This window comes from Rhea pennata, chromosome Z (genome assembly GCF_028389875.1).
Source record: "Rhea pennata isolate bPtePen1 chromosome Z, bPtePen1.pri, whole genome shotgun sequence".
NCBI lineage: Eukaryota > Metazoa > Chordata > Aves > Rheiformes > Rheidae > Rhea > Rhea pennata.
The window spans coordinates 42,591,605-42,609,385 of record NC_084702.1 but is presented as its reverse complement, the minus strand read 5'-3'; positions in this window follow the sequence as shown (position 1 = coordinate 42,609,385).

The following is a 17,781-nucleotide window of genomic DNA, read 5'->3' as shown; positions in this document are numbered from 1 at the left end:
ACAAATACTCGAAGTTTAAAAAGTGAACTTGAGAATTCCCACAAAATGAATTTCAGACTTTCTTACGCTGAATATTGCACTTGGGTACGTAACCTAAAATTCTCACCAATAATGGTTGTTTACCTAAATTGTATTAGGAAACAGACAATATATTGTCTGCTATATCCATGAGCAACGCAATGAAAATGATGCGTTCCAAACACTGTGCCGACCAGAAATTATTAGCTGACTGTGTTCATCAATAATATTGAATAATGAATGCATGAGAACATTGCCATTTGTTAGTGGGCAATTTGCAAGGAAAAGAGAAAAATCGTCAAATTGTGCACTGCAAATCACATGCTCTGTTTTCCTTGTATATGAAGTTGCTTCAATAAATCTGTCCTTTGAAAATCCCTGAGCTCTTTCAGACCCCACTTCTGTCACTATTGCAGGGACTTTGCACTTGGTATGTTCTCCATCCTATTTTTTTAAAAAAAACAGTGGGATGCTTTGCCTCCTAACAGAAATAAGTATCCAGATGTCAGTGACACCATTATTTAATAGTATTTTCTAAGGAGCAGGATTTTCTTCTATAGTTAGTCATTATCAAACACTTAATGGAGTAATCATGTGTTCAGATGTCTCCTGGCTTGCATGTTGGACTCATTGGGGTTGATTTTACTTTCTGCTGGGATATTTTAATGAAGTAAATAACCTTCAGAGTGATTCAGGAGAAAATAAAAATGTTTATCAAAATCCAAAGCCTGTTAATATACCTGGATATCTAGCAGTCTTTAATATTGGTTTCAAGTGCTTTCCATACCTTTCTCTATTATCACTGTTCTCTGAGACTTTTCTTTGCTTACTTGGCTGTTACAGAGATTCATTTCTGAAAGAATTTCTTTTGCATTATAGAAACAAGTAAAACGACCACTCCAGCTGTGGACTGTTTTCTTTTAATGCTCTCCGAGTTAGCTTAGAGCTGTGTCAGAATGGTATTCCCAAAGCCTGTTTTGTTCATACAGGAGAAATCTCTAGCAAGGATTTGAAAAGTGGTTAAAGCTCAAGTTAACAGACATGGCTAAGTCTATAGGCTCCAGCTTGAGTTATGCTTGAGCCTGGATTAAGCACTAGAATTTACAGGCTAGTCAAGGTCACTTGCTGCTAGTCCTAAGTGTTATCTGGCAATTCTGTTTGGTCTATTTTCTTACTACCTTTTTAAATCCTGGAAATCACTTCTGCTAGCTTTGGGATGTGCATGTGTCAGGTAGTTGTTGGTTCTTTTTTTGTCCTTTTTTTTTCTGCCCTTTTTTTTTTTTTCTATGAGCTCATGTTCCATTTCTGCCGCACTTGTAGAGGATTTGAACAGAAGTCTGTGCTGTTCACCCGAGACTGGAAGACTCATTTATGGAACAATTCCCAATTTATAGAGTTAGTGGCCTAGAAAGAAATGGGATTGCATCGCTATGATTTGTGGAATTATTTTCTTGATGTCACCTTTCTTAAAGTCTTGCTGCCACTTGCTCTGCGCTTTCACCTCCAAAGCGTCACCGGGCAGGCGCGTGAGGATGGGGAGAGACACTTCACGTGACAGATCTTGGCACTCAATAGTTCAGTTTATTGTAAATCATGATTAAAATAATGGTTTACTCTATCTATGGTTTATTCTGGAAGGCATCCATTCCCTCATGGGCCCTCCTAAAACACACGCGTTGATACTCCAGCTGTTTTCTTCTGTTCAGACCTAAAATTTCAAACATCTAAGCTAAAGAGATCAGATTATCATAAATCTGCAAGATTTTTTTAAAAAAATAATCTGTTACTAGACTTTGCCACTTTAACTTTCATTTTGGATTGTTTGTTTTCTTTGAAAATACAGTATTTTAATAGTGCTACAGGAAATAATCCTGACATGTTTGTGAATGGAATAAAGCAGTAGCTCCATTTCTGAGGGCAGAGTCTTATGACACTTGACCTAAGTGGTTACAGGAAAAAGTTACGTGGTAAATTATAAATGAGTGTACGTATTACTTGTTTCAGAAAAGCTTACAATGCAGATGCTGAGAATGCTACTTAAAGCTGATGTCTTCAGTGCCTGCATAGGAAAGAGTTCTCACTTCCCCAAATAGAGTACATTTTGTAACATTAGTTTTCATTCTGATTTGGAACAAAATATTTAATTTTGAAATAGTTTTAAAACATTGAATTGGTGTGAGCCAGCTGCCTCTTTATAAATAGTAAATTGCAATGTAAAGGAAAAGTGTAATATGTGCTCTCAATAGGATTGGTATTGAAACACTCTGACCTCTTCAAGTTCTTCAGTTTGGTTTATTTATTTTTTTTTAAATAGCACTTTCTTCTGAATGTATAAGATCTTGTCATGCACACTAACATTTCCTATCTTGAAAAATCACGTTAGCTAAACTTCAGAAGTATGTAGATTATAAATTATACAATTATTTATTCAAATTACATTTTTAATTGTTGGTCTGGAAAACACACTTAAAAGCTTCAAATTTTGTAAAGTAATGATAAAGGTGGTTATGGCTACTTATAATGTGTATGATTACCTATGTGTGTGATTATACAGCATCATTACTGATATCATACAAAACAAGTATTTCTAATATTAAATTTTTCAGACTCATTAAATGCATTTCTGCTCATCTGTTTATCTTACAATAAACTTCATAAATCAAAATGACTCTCCAGATAAGAGCACGGTGTTTTTTATTTAGTAGTTTTCTCAAAGAAGCCTGATGAAAATATTAGAACTTGTATTAGATCTGGAGGCATGAAAGATCCAGCGCTTTTAGCCCTCTTGCTGTCAGGGAAGGTTTAACAACTTCCTGGAAAGTTGTTATATCGGGATTTTTCCCAGGAAGTCATACCAGTTCAGTTCTGAGTATAATTGCTTTTGTAAATGTTAGCAGCTGTAGGGTGCCAGAATTTTAATTTACCGGGGGAAATAACTACTCGGCCATGCAGTATATTTGACGTTGACTTGATCCTGGTATGATTTACGAGGTGATAACTTTGATTCAGGAGCTGGTACGCTCGTTGTAATCCGCCGAAAGGCGGCCGATCTGACACGCCGTGGTTGCGCTTGAAGAGGTGATTCTCTCCCGGCCGCGGCTCTTCGGCGGCGAGCGGCTCTCCGGAGCGGAGAGCGGGACGCCGGCACGGCTGACGGCCGCCCCGAAGCCCGAATGAGCTTTCCAAAAGCGACCTCTGCCCAAAATGTTTGCCTTGATGGATGTTTCCATTTCCTACTCTGATAGGTGATGCACCTGATAACGTCTTGGCGGTGTTGCATGATGTTTCATACAGGCTGAACCTAGACCATAACCTAGGGTTTAAATGTGTCACAGAATTTTACCATTTCAGCTTCTGGAGTCGCACAATACTGTAAATTTCTGCTCTAAAAGCACAGCAAAACTGGCAGTGCAAGATTTCTTGTATGTTGTTTCTGTAGAGAAAATGTCTAGATTATATACTAAGTGATGTTGATTTCCAGACTGCGAGCACTGCAAGTTCGCTCAGATTTGGGAATGTCATGCTCCACCGGCTGCTTTCCATTTTGAACACCTTTGCTAGCGAGAAAAGGACAAACTAGTCCTCCACTGACACCTGTGCAGCCACATTGACACCCCCCTCTTTGCTGTTTCCAAATTACAGTCGTTGTGTGTGTGTGTGTGGTTTTTTTTAATACATTCAGCAAATAAACATTTGGTATTTCTTCACAAAGCTGTGCTTGAGATAAAATAGTGTAAAATAAATAATGAAGTTAAACATCTTAGATCTGTATTCCTCACAACTCTTAGTTAACATACCTGATCTGACACACTTTCTTTGATTACTTATATAGTTGTGTGTCCTGACCTTAAATCCAGCATTTGAAGGTGACACTTAAATTTCTGAAAGAGTTAGAAATGAAATTGTCAAATACCTGATTTTAACAAGGGGTAGATCTCATCTTACATTAGGTTAAATCCTTCAGCAAAGTGGAATAAATCATTTGATGGAGTTATTCTGAAATTATTTTTGTCTGAGAAGGCCATTTATATCTAATTTATTAACAAAACTTGAGGACATGCTGCTGTAGTCTGATGTTCAAGACTTTTGCAAAAAACCCTCTTTGCTTCAGTTATTAGTATCAATAAAAAATAGATTTTTTCTTTTCTTGCCTTTACTGTCTTTACTATGTCAGATTTCTTTTTCCATTATAGAATTTATTTCCATCTGACTGAATAGATGGGACTATCTGTATAGGTAGTTCACCATGCATACATCAAGAGACACTTGACTCTTCAGATTTGATTTTCTTTGATTTTTTTTTCCACAGCTTTGCATAGATATCCAGTGTGGTAAGGCTCTTATATTGCCTTTTTAATAAAAAAATGAATTTAGTGCCTGTGAAAAGACAGATATCCCCAGAGGCTAGAATATTCTGTTTATTTGCTGAACACACACAACAAAAATGCAGCAATGGTTTAAATTTTTGGCTGGTTTCCTTACATGCCTAAACAAGGGGCTGGGGTGACGATAAGATAATGCCAATGAGTGTACTTCGTGTTCACTGAGATTTGGGAGTGAAGCTGCCAAGTAAAGGAGCACTTGCTGTATCGTGTGTCTAGGCAGCTTGGGTGTGGAGTGACTCTGACTAACCCGTTTCCATCCAGGCTGCTGTGCAGCCTTCTGATGGGAACTACCACTGAGTTGAGCTGAATTTGGAGAATTAAATGCAGCTACAGATCATGTAGTTCCATGACTCATTCATTTTTCCTTTCACTAGTGTTTGGACCTACTGGTAATCCAAGATGGTCAAAAAGCAGAATTGAAGTGAACTCTTGGTGTTGTTTTAGTAATGCCTATTTCTCTTGATTCAAAGTTAAGATCCAGGAGCTTTCACATCTGGATACTCTGCAAACATGTGGCACACAAGTGCTTATGTGATTTAGGATCCTAAAAGGGATTTCGGATCATGAAATGATTTAGTCTGGAAGGGACCTCTCTAAATCCCATCTAGCCATCCCAAAGCAGGGCTAGCTTCAATGTTACATTAGGTTGGTCAAGGTCTTATTCAGCTGAATTTTAAAAAAATATCCGGGGATAGAGATAGCACAGCCTCGCTGGCAAACTGTTCCTCCACCTACCTGCTTGCTCTGTGGAAGGTTTTTCCTTATACGCGGCTGGCATTTCCTCTGCTGCGGCTTGCGACCGTTGCCTCTTGTTCTTTGCTTTTTGCCTTTTGTCAAGGACTGCCTGCATCCTCTCCGTAGCTCCCTCTTCGGTGGCTGAGGGCAGAAGTAAGATCCCTCTTAGCCTCCTCTTCTCCAAGCTGAACAAACCCTGCTCCCTCAGTCTCTTCTTGTGCTCCAGCTCTCTAACCCAAGTTTCTTTTCTGAAAGCTGGGCCAAAAGTGCTAACCACTTAAAACCAGAGCTGCAAATACTTGAAGTGCCTAGATCTTACTTGGTATCTGAGTTTTCAGACTATTTTTCTTCTGTTCCATTTTCTTCCTGAATTTAGATGGACGGCTTCGCGATTTTGCCTGAAAATTGCAGCCTTGCTTTCTGGTCCAAAGAATTTCATAAGCTACTAGATAGTAACATTGTAAATGAGTATGAGGTAAAGTGGGAGAATAGGAAGAGAGAAATAACTGAAACATTTCCATCATTACAGAAGCTGTGTGCATCAAAGGGGATAGTACTGAATCATTTAAAAGAATTTTCTGTTGTTCCCTGGTGTAGGTGTCATTTAAAATTATTTTATTTATTACCTAGTTTTTAATGTGCTGTTTTAAAAATGAAGAGGGGGGGAAAAAAAGCAAAATCGATGTTCACATTTTAAATGAAATCCTACTTGCTGTGCAAAAAAGCAGCAGATCTGTCATTCTAAAGACAGCATTAATCCCACCAGTGTTTGTAGAGAGCCACTATCCATAAATGTGTGTGCAATAGATAGTCTAATTGCTTCATTCAGAGTTGCAGGATATGCATTCTCTTCCTTGGTGACAGCAAACTTCATGTTGTTTCCTAGTCACTGTATTTTTTTTTGGTGAAGATCAGGGCTGCATATCAATCCCAGGAGCATCTGCTTGCATTAAACATTTCTTGCTCTTTTCCTGTGACAATAGATTTATTGTCATGTTTGACAGTGCTTGTGCTTGTGTCGTGTCAATACTGTCCCAAATCTTTTCCTTAAATTCAGGAGTGTTTGAGCACTTGCCACTTTTAAATGCGTTGCTTAACCCTCACATTACTGGCATCATTCAAAACTGGCAGCCAAACAACTTCTCAGAAGAATTTGAAGTTTTTAAAGCCTTAATTAAACAAATTGTCAGATCACCAATACGTTTGTGCGTTACTTGTGATAATTATTGTATTTTGTCCATTAGGAAATAAAAGATGATGTTCCTGCTGCAGAGGAATAATATTCACACTGCAGAGGTACTTTAAAATAAATATGCACAAATAGCAGTGGCAAGGGAATGTCTGTCTGGTATTTTTTTTAATAATATGAAAGTCAAAGCATATGTTATTTAGAACATCTTACCTTTCCAGACTCCAAAGATGTCCTCCTCATCTATTTTCAATAGGTTTTTCTTCCTCTTTTTTTTTTATTGCAGACAATTCCCAACTTGTAGGTTTTATTTTACTTGTTTAAGCAGGTCTTTTATTCTTACTTTACTCTTTCCCCTAGAGATACGTATTTTTCTATTCAAGTTAATTGCAAATAATCATGCCAAAAATCCAGACAGCACAGCTGTCCACAGAGATCAAAGCTGGAACATTTCAGCAGCGGAAGTAACAGCTTCTGCTGTTTGAGCTAATGGAGTTATCTATTTTTACCTATCATACATTTTAACACCATTCTTCTCTTAAGAGCACCTTTATTGTCCTTGCCCTTTTACTTTGCTGCTGCTTTTTTGTTTACTTTCTCTCACTTTACTTTTTTTCATCCTTCTCACAGATGCCTCTTCTTGTTCAACTAGTGCTTTTTTCCTCAGTGTGTTTTTTTTATGTATATCCTCAAAAAGCCTGTTAAACCCACTGGCTTTTTTTTCTGTTATTCTTCTCCTCCTCAGCATATTGTCAGTGCGCTCTCATTTTCTTACCATCTCATTTGTGTCTTTGGTCTTTCTTCTGTTTCCCGGTGGGTCTTCATCCTCACCTCAAGCAACTGAGGGGACAAGGCAGGTCTTGTCCTGGTGTCTCTTCTCAGGTTCCTACATCACCAGGGAACTAGCCCCAAAGGAAGGGTAATGCTCACTCTCACGTGTTTTCATGCCCGTTCCTCTCCTACGCAAAGCGTCCTGGCCATCTACTCCCTTTTCTCTTTCCAGAAAGAGGAGCTGTGTTTGATCAGAACAGACACTGAACAGTGCTATCATGCAGAAGCAGCTTCTTCGTGGATTTTTTTAGATCTTATCTGTGGGAGAGGTCACAAATAACTAAATAATGCCCCCCCACCTGTTCTGAGTCAGTAGTGCATCGAATTGGCCTTCAAATCACTTCTGCTTGTGGATGGCCTCATCTGGAGCGGCTACCCGTATCCACCAGTGAGACTGAGGAGACTGTCCTGTGGGAGGGGATCTTTGCAACCAGAGGAGGGTTTTCCTCCTCCTCCCAAGACGATACTTTCTGAGTTAGTGAGTCTAATTCAGAATCTGTGCATCCCTTGCGGCTTGCTCTCTCTTCTGCCACGAAAGGCTCGCCAAGAACGCCTCGCGCGGCGGGCTGGCTGGCAGGCTCGCTCTTGCAACTCGATCCCGGGAGCGCGACGCCTACGTCGCTTACAGCTCGCTCGCGGCGGAGCGGAGCGCTTCTGTTCGCGGCTTGCGCGATTGCGGACATCGTATGCTTGACCTGTTTTACTTCGGCTGCCGGTGGAACGGCAGGTCGACGTTAAACCGACTCTGTGGGCTTTGAAAGCCTTCAGTGAAGCAGGCCGTGGTTAAGACTTGCTCCTCCCTTGCAGCGGAGGCGCCGTACGGGCACCTTCCTGTCGGCGCGCGCGGGGGCCTTTGCCGGACTGCGCCTTGGGATTCGGAGCTCGGCCGCTGCTGCGGTTCACGGTCTGCGTCCCCACTTTCAGAAAGCAGCCCAGATACTTCACTTTAACTCGTGCTCAAGCAGCTGTGGGAAGCTCTGCAGTTTTTATTTATTCTCTATCTACTTCCTTGGTCAGTTTGCTATGTTCTTACAGTCTTTATATAGTCTATATATTCTTTAATGCTGGCCTTTTAGTGTGAGTTTTAGTAGTCTGTAGTATTTGAACTATGCAAGCTGGTTTGTAGAAGTGAACGTACTCTTACCTGGGAAAGCAAACAATAGCACGTTTAATTTTCCATTTACTTTGCCTGCATTACACTAATGCACTGTGCTCACATACGCTCTGTATGTGTTAGTGGTGTCCTCTCTGCCTTCCTGGATGATAGCTTGTCCTGTGAGAATCTTTGGTTCCTGAGGCTGAGTTGTATCGAAGGTGCTGGACTGTGAATTAAAATAAAGTGCTGAAGCAATGTGACACTTACCTTCTGGGACCATGTTCTCTCTCTTTTTTTTTTTTTTTTTTGTTTGTTTTTAAAGAAGAAAAAAAAGTCTATTAGCGAGAATGCCAACCTCACTCTCTTAGTTCATTTGCTTATCTCCTTATACCTTTAATTATGTACGAGTACTGTGAGTACTTTAGAGCATCCCGCCAAAGTAGCTTCATTATGCCTAAGTTATCGTAGGCTGGTGACGAAGTGAGCATTTGGAGGTCTGAAGGCAAGGTACAAACAAACCTCTGAGCCCGCTGGAACACCGCTGTGGCCCATGCCATCTGTACCACCGTGGTATACTGGGCCCTGCACAGCTCCTGCAAGATTAATGACAAGTTTTTTGGCTGCCGGGGCTGAGGATGCTGCAGGCATGAAGGTGCCAGTTGTCTGAGCTAACCACGGAAATGTAGACTGCTCACTTCTTGGAGCTTCTACCTGCTTCTGGAATGAAGCACTGTAAAGGGGGGGTGGGGAGGAAAGAAAAACAAACAAAAACCCCTCCCCAGCAGCCTGCTTCTCATTAGTGATAAAATTCAGCTGGAAGGTTCTCCTGCGCTTGCCCCACTGGCCCCTGCATAATTTTACATTTAATCACGTTGAATCTCATCAGCCATTTTTACTGCTGTGTTCCTTGATCATGGTGAAGTGCAGTTCTCAGGCAGTCCTCACTCCTGCTAAACAGGGTTATCAGCAAACTGCCACCCTTCACTTCAGGATACTTAGGAATGTGTTGAACAGCCACATATATGCCTGTGAAACTCTGCTGGTAACCTCCTGCCATTGCAAAAATCAACCATTTTTAAGATTTTAAGACCTTCTATTTTCTGTCTTTTTTCTTTAATCCATGCAGAGATCTTCCCTCTGGTTCAGGTGACTTTCTACCATTTGTTTTGTTGATTACTCTATAAGCTTTTCTTTGGTCACTTCAATTTGAGACATGTATTCTGATGAGTCCTCTGCAGCAGAGGGTCCCATCATGAGAATCTTTCCAGTTTCTCCTCCTTTGAAGACCAATGCAAAAAATTCATTTAGCCTCAAATCTGATACGGATGCAGGTGCCAAAGTGAGAGAAGTGATTTTAGGCTTCATCTGTGTTTCACAGGATTCTCAACTACAGCCTCTGGATAGGTGCACATCTGAAGTCTCGTTTCCTGCCTTGGGCTTATACACCTATTTTTAATGTTTCCTTCTGGGTTTCTTTGGGGTCCCAGTGATCAGCGTACCCGCTGTTTTCATTCCTGAATTAGATTCCTTGTTCATCCCCACGATACGCGTAAGAATTTGTTTGCCTAGGTCAGATTCAGGCGTTCCATTCCTGGACCTAACTATCCAAATACTAGGCTTTACAGAGCTGAACATCGCAGGGCCTAAGGCCGGTATTGATGCCTGTCTTGGGAACTTGTAACAAAAACTTTTGCCGTATAATAGAGTTTTGGCAGTTGAAAAATGAATAAGCAGCTGGATATCCTGAATGACTGTGAGCTGTCAGCAGGAGGTAGCCTTGAAAAAGGTAAATATAATCCTAAGAGGAATGAGGAAAAGAATTTTTAGGAGCTGTTGTTCAGGGCTCTGGTTAGAGAATTCTTGATTTCTCGCATAGTTCTGCTTCTTTAATTCAAAATAAATAGTAAAAGTTAATGTGGTGTAGACAAGGGCTACCTGGATGGTCAGTGTGGTAGGATACCTTTCTCCAGAGTTTGGAAGAGCTAACTTTGTTTAGTCAAAGGAAGGCTGAGAGTGGATGTAAGCACATCAGAATTAATTCTAGAGAGAAAAATGGGAAATTGAAGTTAATAAGGCCTGTGTAAACAGGCCACGAATTAATTTATTTTAGATGTTACCTGAAGGTGCATAGTAACTAGATGCCTCCATTTCTAGAGTAACCTTCCACTATGAAAGAAGAAAAACTTTTTTCAAAATGCAGCGGACGAACTAAGTACTTGTGACAACAGACTACAAGAGGTCTCTTCCAGTCTTTTGTTCCTAATGTACAGTGACATCTTTCATGCATATTCTACGTGATGGATATATTCTCACTTAGACTATTGGCTATGATTTTTTTTCTGTTGTTAGAGGAAAGAATTTGAATGAACTTTGTATTACTTGAGGCACTTTTTTTAGCTTTGATATTTGCAGAAAAGATGACTATAGTTCCACCTGCTTTCTTGTCTAGTCTTGGTTTGCCAAGAGCTCTGAATCTTGGCTGGTCAACATGCATTAGTGCAGGACTTGTGGTGTCATCTAGCCAGGTCTCTCTCATGCAGGTCTCTGATGGGGTTACATCTTGGCATCACTTTTTCCTCATCTTGTTTTACCTGGTTTTGGCCCAGTCCAGGCAACTGTGTTTTGTAGGAGGTCTTCTGGACAGTCCTCACGAAAAATTCCCTAAGTCATTTCTACAACAGCTTGATTCAGTATCATGCATGGGATGTTATCTGGGACATGTTAAGCCAAATTGTAATTGTATAAAATAAGACATAAACCATTTTGTTGAAAACTTGGATTGCAAATACTTTTCCTTTTCTATGCAGCATGCAATTACAACTACCAAGGTTTTTGACATTTTAGAAAATAAAGTTTTATAATTGAAGCTTGTCAGTGTTTTTTAGATAGGGATTGATCTCATCTGATCTTTTATATAGAGGATATTTTATCTTTGTAGTGTTATTATTCAGCTTTTCTTTTTTAAAGAAGCAATTAAAATTTAGGGTCCTTTATCCTTGATGAAATGCAAGGTTGCTAAGGCTGTTCCTACTGATCCTCTTAGGTTTAGTTGTCTGAATAGCTGGCTCAGAAAGAACACTAATTCTGTGAGGATGCAGCAAAGTGGATGTCAAAGGAACTGCCCTTGTTTTTACTGAGCTCTTACTCAGGGAAGATACTCGGTGCCTTATAAATATTAACTAAATTGTTGTAATAAAACTGATTTGTTATTTATAGCATGTCTTTATTTTTTTGTCATGCATAATTTAGTATCTTTTAGCATGAATGTAATTGCTAGGCTTTTGCAAATATAATTTATATTGAGCTTAAAAGATGGGAGGAAGCAGCTGTGATTGAGGCCCCAGACTTTTGTAATGTCTGTGCTCCTGCCATATGGTAAAATTTAAATAAGCATGAGCACAGTATGAAACAAGGTACAGCATATATTCTATGCTAATCCAGTTTTAGAGTATTTTCTGTGGAGATACTTATCGTGATATTGTTTGGCTCTGCCCTATGCCATCTTAAATAAACAGCTTCATAGCACAAAAGGGAAAATGGATTTGGAAGGAACAACAACTCTCCACACCTACCTAGGAGTAAACCCATAAATGAAATAGATTTTTAGGAAATGGTCAGGTAGCATACCTCCTGTACAGCTTAATTCAGAATTTCTTTTGCATCTACCAGAGTTACCTACTTAAATTTTAGCCTGTACAACTCCTATATTGGCTTTTAGTAGGTTATACACAACCTGTTTGGTCAAATTGGTTGTGATAATCAAATTACATTTTTTTTAATGAAGCCTCGCATGATGGTTGCCTTGGCTGGGGGGAGATCATTGAATGGTTTGCTTTCTGCTATGGAGCTCTCTGTTGTTAAAGACAATCTTATCTGTAGCTTGAGTATTGTTGTGAAGGTTGGATATGGTCATCCTTTCGAAAAAGGCAAATCAGAACAACCAGAGCAAATTTTAATATACAATAATTATCATTAATTTTTGCATATTTATGACCCCAATTCTACAGAGAGGCTGTGCCAGGAGAATTCCACCTGTAATATAACGTCACAAGAGTGAGCCCTCAAGCCAGTAAGACAAATGCTTGTTGTATGCACATGTACTTCATCTTAGAACTTGTCAATATACTATATTCAGATAATAAAGAAATATCCACTTTGAAGTGAACATCAATACATAGTACTTCTCCAAAAATTACCGTTGTTACCATAGAATTTATTATAATGAAGTTCAGACTGTGTATGAAAGTATAAGTACTAGGAAATTGTTAATTAAAGGAATGTGGAAACAGTCTATTTCAAAATCTTTGATCATAAACTAGAAGAGTACAAAACATATAAAAATTCTCAAAATTCAGATTTTACTTATGCATTATATGGCATAAATTCAGGGAATGAAACATTCTGTTCTTTTAGTCCATAAAATTTTCCAATTATTGCCTTCCATGCAAAACTGAGCTTAACCCTGATGTAAGCTGTTACATTTGTAGTAACTATCCTCATTCTGGAATTGAACAAAATCCTTTGTATTTTTTGCTACTGATTTTGCTTGAAGAAAGGCTTCAAGATTAAGTCACTGGTTCAAAACTTTCCGTCTAACCCAAAGGTAAGTAGAATTCAAGCCTGTTCTACGTTCAGTAAAAGCTAGATCCATAAATGAGTCTTTTCAGGCCCATATTTTAGAAGTCTATCTTCTCTAGGTCACTTAAAGTCATTTTATTACTTCTAAAGTATTAAATATGAACAGTCAGCACCAGTGTATTTCAAAACAGGTAATTTGAATTCATAACTAGAATTAAAAAAGGATTAAATGTATTCTCTTCATTCAGAGCCGCTAAGTTGAGATGACTCTCAGAAATCATTCTGAATTTTCTCTCACTTTTTTCTTTTTCCATGCCTGATATGAATGTGATCACAATACAAACATGTTGAGACAAATTGTCTATGATTAAACACTTAAGCAATTCTATTCCACTTGCATTATCTTACTTAACAATTGTTACCTGTAACATTGTATGACAAATAACAATTACTGATCTAATGAATGAGAAGAATTGATATCTATGGAACAAAACAGCATTTTTTGGTGGTCTCTCCCAAACTGTAAACACCACTATACTCTATATTCTCTGTCTGCCATACAGTTGACCCTTTTTATCCTTAGCTTTATTTTTCCGTCTTGCCCTTGAGCTACTGATTAATTGCTTATCTGTAAAAGGTAGTTTGTAGTCCAAACAACTTCAGTGCTTTCCAATGCTTTCTCCATGGCAACTCTTAGGTGTATGTTGCTGCCTAGCACATGTATTGGAGCAGACACACACGATGCTCTTTGTTGTTGAGGATCAGAGGGGGTTTTCTAAGTTTGGAAGCTTTTTGCTCCTTTTTTGTTGTTTTATTTAAAGATGTTCGTATCTTTGTTTCAATCTGCAGAGTTTGAGAAACGGTACTCGAGCTATTATTTTTAAGTCAGGAGCATGAAAAGCACACTTTATACGCTCTATGAGAAAGACTGTGCAAAGGTAATGCAACAGTTCCTGAAGGCGCGGATCTCAGAGTTCAGAATTGTTCAGAGCTTTTTAGTTATGGCAATGTGAAGTGTGACGTTTTGAGCAGATGCATTGTGTAATGGATGAGAAAAGGGTTTAGATTCTGGTCCCATTGGAATTCCCAGCCTGACCTGAAAAAAAGCTAAATTCTTTCATTTTGAAGGGCTGATACCACTACTAAAATTTGCAGCTTGTCCTGCAGTATTACCTTGGTTGTATTTGGACTGAACCTAAGTGAGAACTTCATTTTAAACCTCAGCCACACTCATACTCGGGTCATCTTTCCACTGCCTCAGTCAGAGCAGGCAAGTAGAAACATACTGGTACATCGTACTGACAGAGAAAAAACCCTCATCCTTCGTTTCCCTTACGAATGACTTTACAAGCATCATAGAGAAAATGAGAATAAGCTGAATCGAGGGGACAGCTGAGCAGGTGAGGTGCTACCCAAGAGCGGTTTCATATTCAATCAGCAAAGGGAAAAGATGACTCCAGGCTGACTCCAACCTACGGCTGGCAGGCTTGTTGTACTATTCGCTACTGCAGAGTTAAATAAATCTTGCAGCTGTGGTACAATATTAGACTTAAGTGTAGCTGGATATGTTTCTTTGAGCATTTTGTAATGGTTTTGGAATTTTTAAAATTTCAGTATATATTAAAACGCTGATCGTCAGAACAGGTGGGTGATGTTTTTCATGTACAGCAGGCTTTTTTCCCTCTTCATCACATCTTGTGATGTTAAAATAGAAGAATGTATGATTTTTTTTAAACAGGAAGTACATTTGACGGTTACGTTTGCCTCTGCTCCTTACCAGCTCCCTGTACGCAGGCCTGCAGTATCAGTATTGGCATTGCAGCACCTGCAGGCATGTCTTTGGAATTCAAATTTCTGTTTTCACTGAATCTCTTTACTTTAGTAATGGACCCATGATTTGCATCTCCAGAAATTGTGGGGGATTTTTAAAGGTCCCGCACTGAACGGATTGTTCCCTGGGATGCGTCTTTACTGCTGTGGGGCTATGTATGCAAAGTAGCGTGCCGAGGACTTGAGAATAAAGATTGATATATGTGAAGAAGCTATACGACGACTTGTGCTCTCCGGAGGGAGGTCTCAAGCCAAGTGTTTTGCAGCCTGTCAATGCATGTTGGCAGGTAGAGATACCCAGGCACTGTGAGGTCTCAGAAACATGGATTTTTGAGTGATTGCTCACTGCTGCTACTTTTGTAACTATCCAAAAGATCATTTTCCAGCTGCCTCTTCAAATGCAGGTCGGTCTTCCATTTCTGAACAAAAGCAAACAAATTAACCCACAGGGACCTGAGAACAAGGCAAACCAGATGTTATTTCTTATAACAAGATTATGTATTTAATTCCCAAGTGAGTATGTTTTATCACATCATGACTATAACAACCTGAAAAGGCAAGAAGGGACACGAGAGCTCATTATTTTCCTTGCTTTTTTTTTTCTTTCTTTTTTTTTGTGCTGCCTATTACTTATATTGAATAAACCCACTATGTCTGTGTTTGATGGCTGCCTAATATGATTAAGTCATGATAGAATTCCTAATAAAGGACTTTCTTATTCTTCTCAGACTTCATTTTACCCTCTTAAACTGTATCTGCCATGAAAGTAAAAAATTCAGAGTAGCAGGAATCTGGGGGCAGTTATTTTATTAGAACTTTCATTTTGGTTTGTATCTCTCCCTCTGCTACATGGTGTTATTTTGTAGTTGGATGAGGCAGAAGAATGATATTAAAGGTGGACTAGATTGTTTCATGCTTAAATGCTAGAAAAAAGATTTTTCCATGCAGTATATAAGAAAATTGTGTGCAAGACTTAGCCATCAAAGGTGTACTAAGACGCTTTGCATGCTGTCGTTAGGAAAGTAAACGGTCACGTGTGTTTCATTATATAATATTTTTAATATTTGATTTTGAAACATCGCATTCTTGCCATCTTGCAGCTGACATATCTAATGGCTGAAGCCCTCACAGAAGGCACCTGATGTGAAATAAAGAAAACCAAAGATCTATACAGAAGGAATAGTGAAAAAGCTACAACAGAAGAGGGCATATTGCAGTGTGAGTGGACTGGGATTTAGCTAATATTGCTTTGGTTTATTGTATTTTAAAAAAGACCAAAGAAGTGTGAATTACTGATTTTTGGACAGTTTTGATTGATAAACCAGAATATGTTTCCCTTTGGCGCAGGTGATGCAAAAGGAGAAGATCGCTAAAGGGAAGAGGAGGTGAAGTTTCTGTGGTACTCAGACTAATTTTCTTTTGTGTCTTTCCAAATACATAATTGTTTAGACATTTTGGATGAGTTCAAAGCTATGCATGGTGGCAATGTGTAGCCAAGCACATCCTTGAGATTTTCATCATTAGCTTGAGATTTTCATCATCAGCTTGAGATTACCCCCCCCCCCCCAAGGAATTCATAGTCTAAGGGAATGTTTTTTACTCTAATCTCTTAAATAGCTCCTGAATGCCTGACTCATACAGTATATTTCCTGTGCTGGCTAGGAGTCCTGGTATGGTCATTATGAACAAATAGACTGAATTAAGTATAACAAATGAGGTTAAAATATCTTTTAGGAGAGAAAACTAATAGAGAAAATAACGGGTGGGTTAAGTCAGTTCAGTTGTAGACAGCCTCCTTTTAAAACCTACCAAGAGATCAGAAATGGTTAAAAATATTATGCTATTGCTTATTGCAAAGTTGTAAAGATGAAGCCAATCAGACCCATTGTATTCAAACACTGCTTCACAAATAAAGCTTAAGTAAGACTGTTGAGACATGAAAAGTAGTGATATCTGTTTACCAAAAAGCCCTCGAATCAAAAGCCATACTTCAGAATAAGTTTAGTGATAGAACTGATGATTTTTGAATGCTCTGAGATTGCTGCTGATTCTACAACTGGTAGTGGTTAATCCCTAGTTAGCCTTAGCTATCTAGGCTCCCATTTCTGAGAGAAGAGGGTAAGAGGTTTTGGACTCGAATATTAGACCTCGTGTCAGTCATAAGGCTGGGTAAGTCCAATTTGCAATTTCAAGAAAAAATGTTGACGTATATGCATTTAAAAACCAGAATAATTTTGGATGATAAAGTAGTTACTGTTTATTGTCCCCATAAAGATGCCACTTAATAACCAAATTTCCTGACAGAGTGTCAGTAATGAGATCTACTTGCAAGCAGAGGGACAAAGATAGATTACAGCGAATTTGGAACCAAATTCAGAGAACCCTGGAAGCTTTAATACTTGTCTTCAGGTGAAGCTATGAGGGATTTTACCCACTGTAAACTTAGACATAGTTGACTGACAATAATGCAAATTATATTATTGATATCTATGTGAAAGATGAAATAAATCAATGAACTTTAAATTTGCTGGTATATCTAAGGACAGCATGGGTATCTGGGCACAATGCACAGAAGCAAAATTTTCCTGGATTGATAATTCTTTATGCAACTAAGTTTAACAGCTAATGCAGCAGTTAAACACAAGTCACTTGTTACTCCTCAAATCCTCCTTATTGTCCTTCACATTTTGACGGAAACTGTTGAGCAATCCACAGGTCTATTGCTGTCTCTGCCTTAACATGCAATATAAAATCAGGCAATTTGGTTGACTTCTCTGTGCATGAGTTAATATGCATATAAAAAATGACAATAGTTATTGCTGAGATAGAATGGAAGCCACTAGTTCATTAGCCCAGGAGCTAATTAATGACTTCTGTAAAACTTTATGAGCTTACGTACATTCACCATATCCACTCTTCTTTGGGAAGCTACGGTTGATCCCTGGAATGTTTTGACCAGAAATTAAGTACAATAAATGGATGTTTTGCCCATCTTCTGCAGTTTTCCAGAGGCACCTAATTTAAAAGGCAGACAGCTGAAGGCCACTTAGCCAATTATGACCAGGGCAGCATTGAATCCACCAAAGATGGGGTTCCTAAGAAATAAAAAAGATATTATG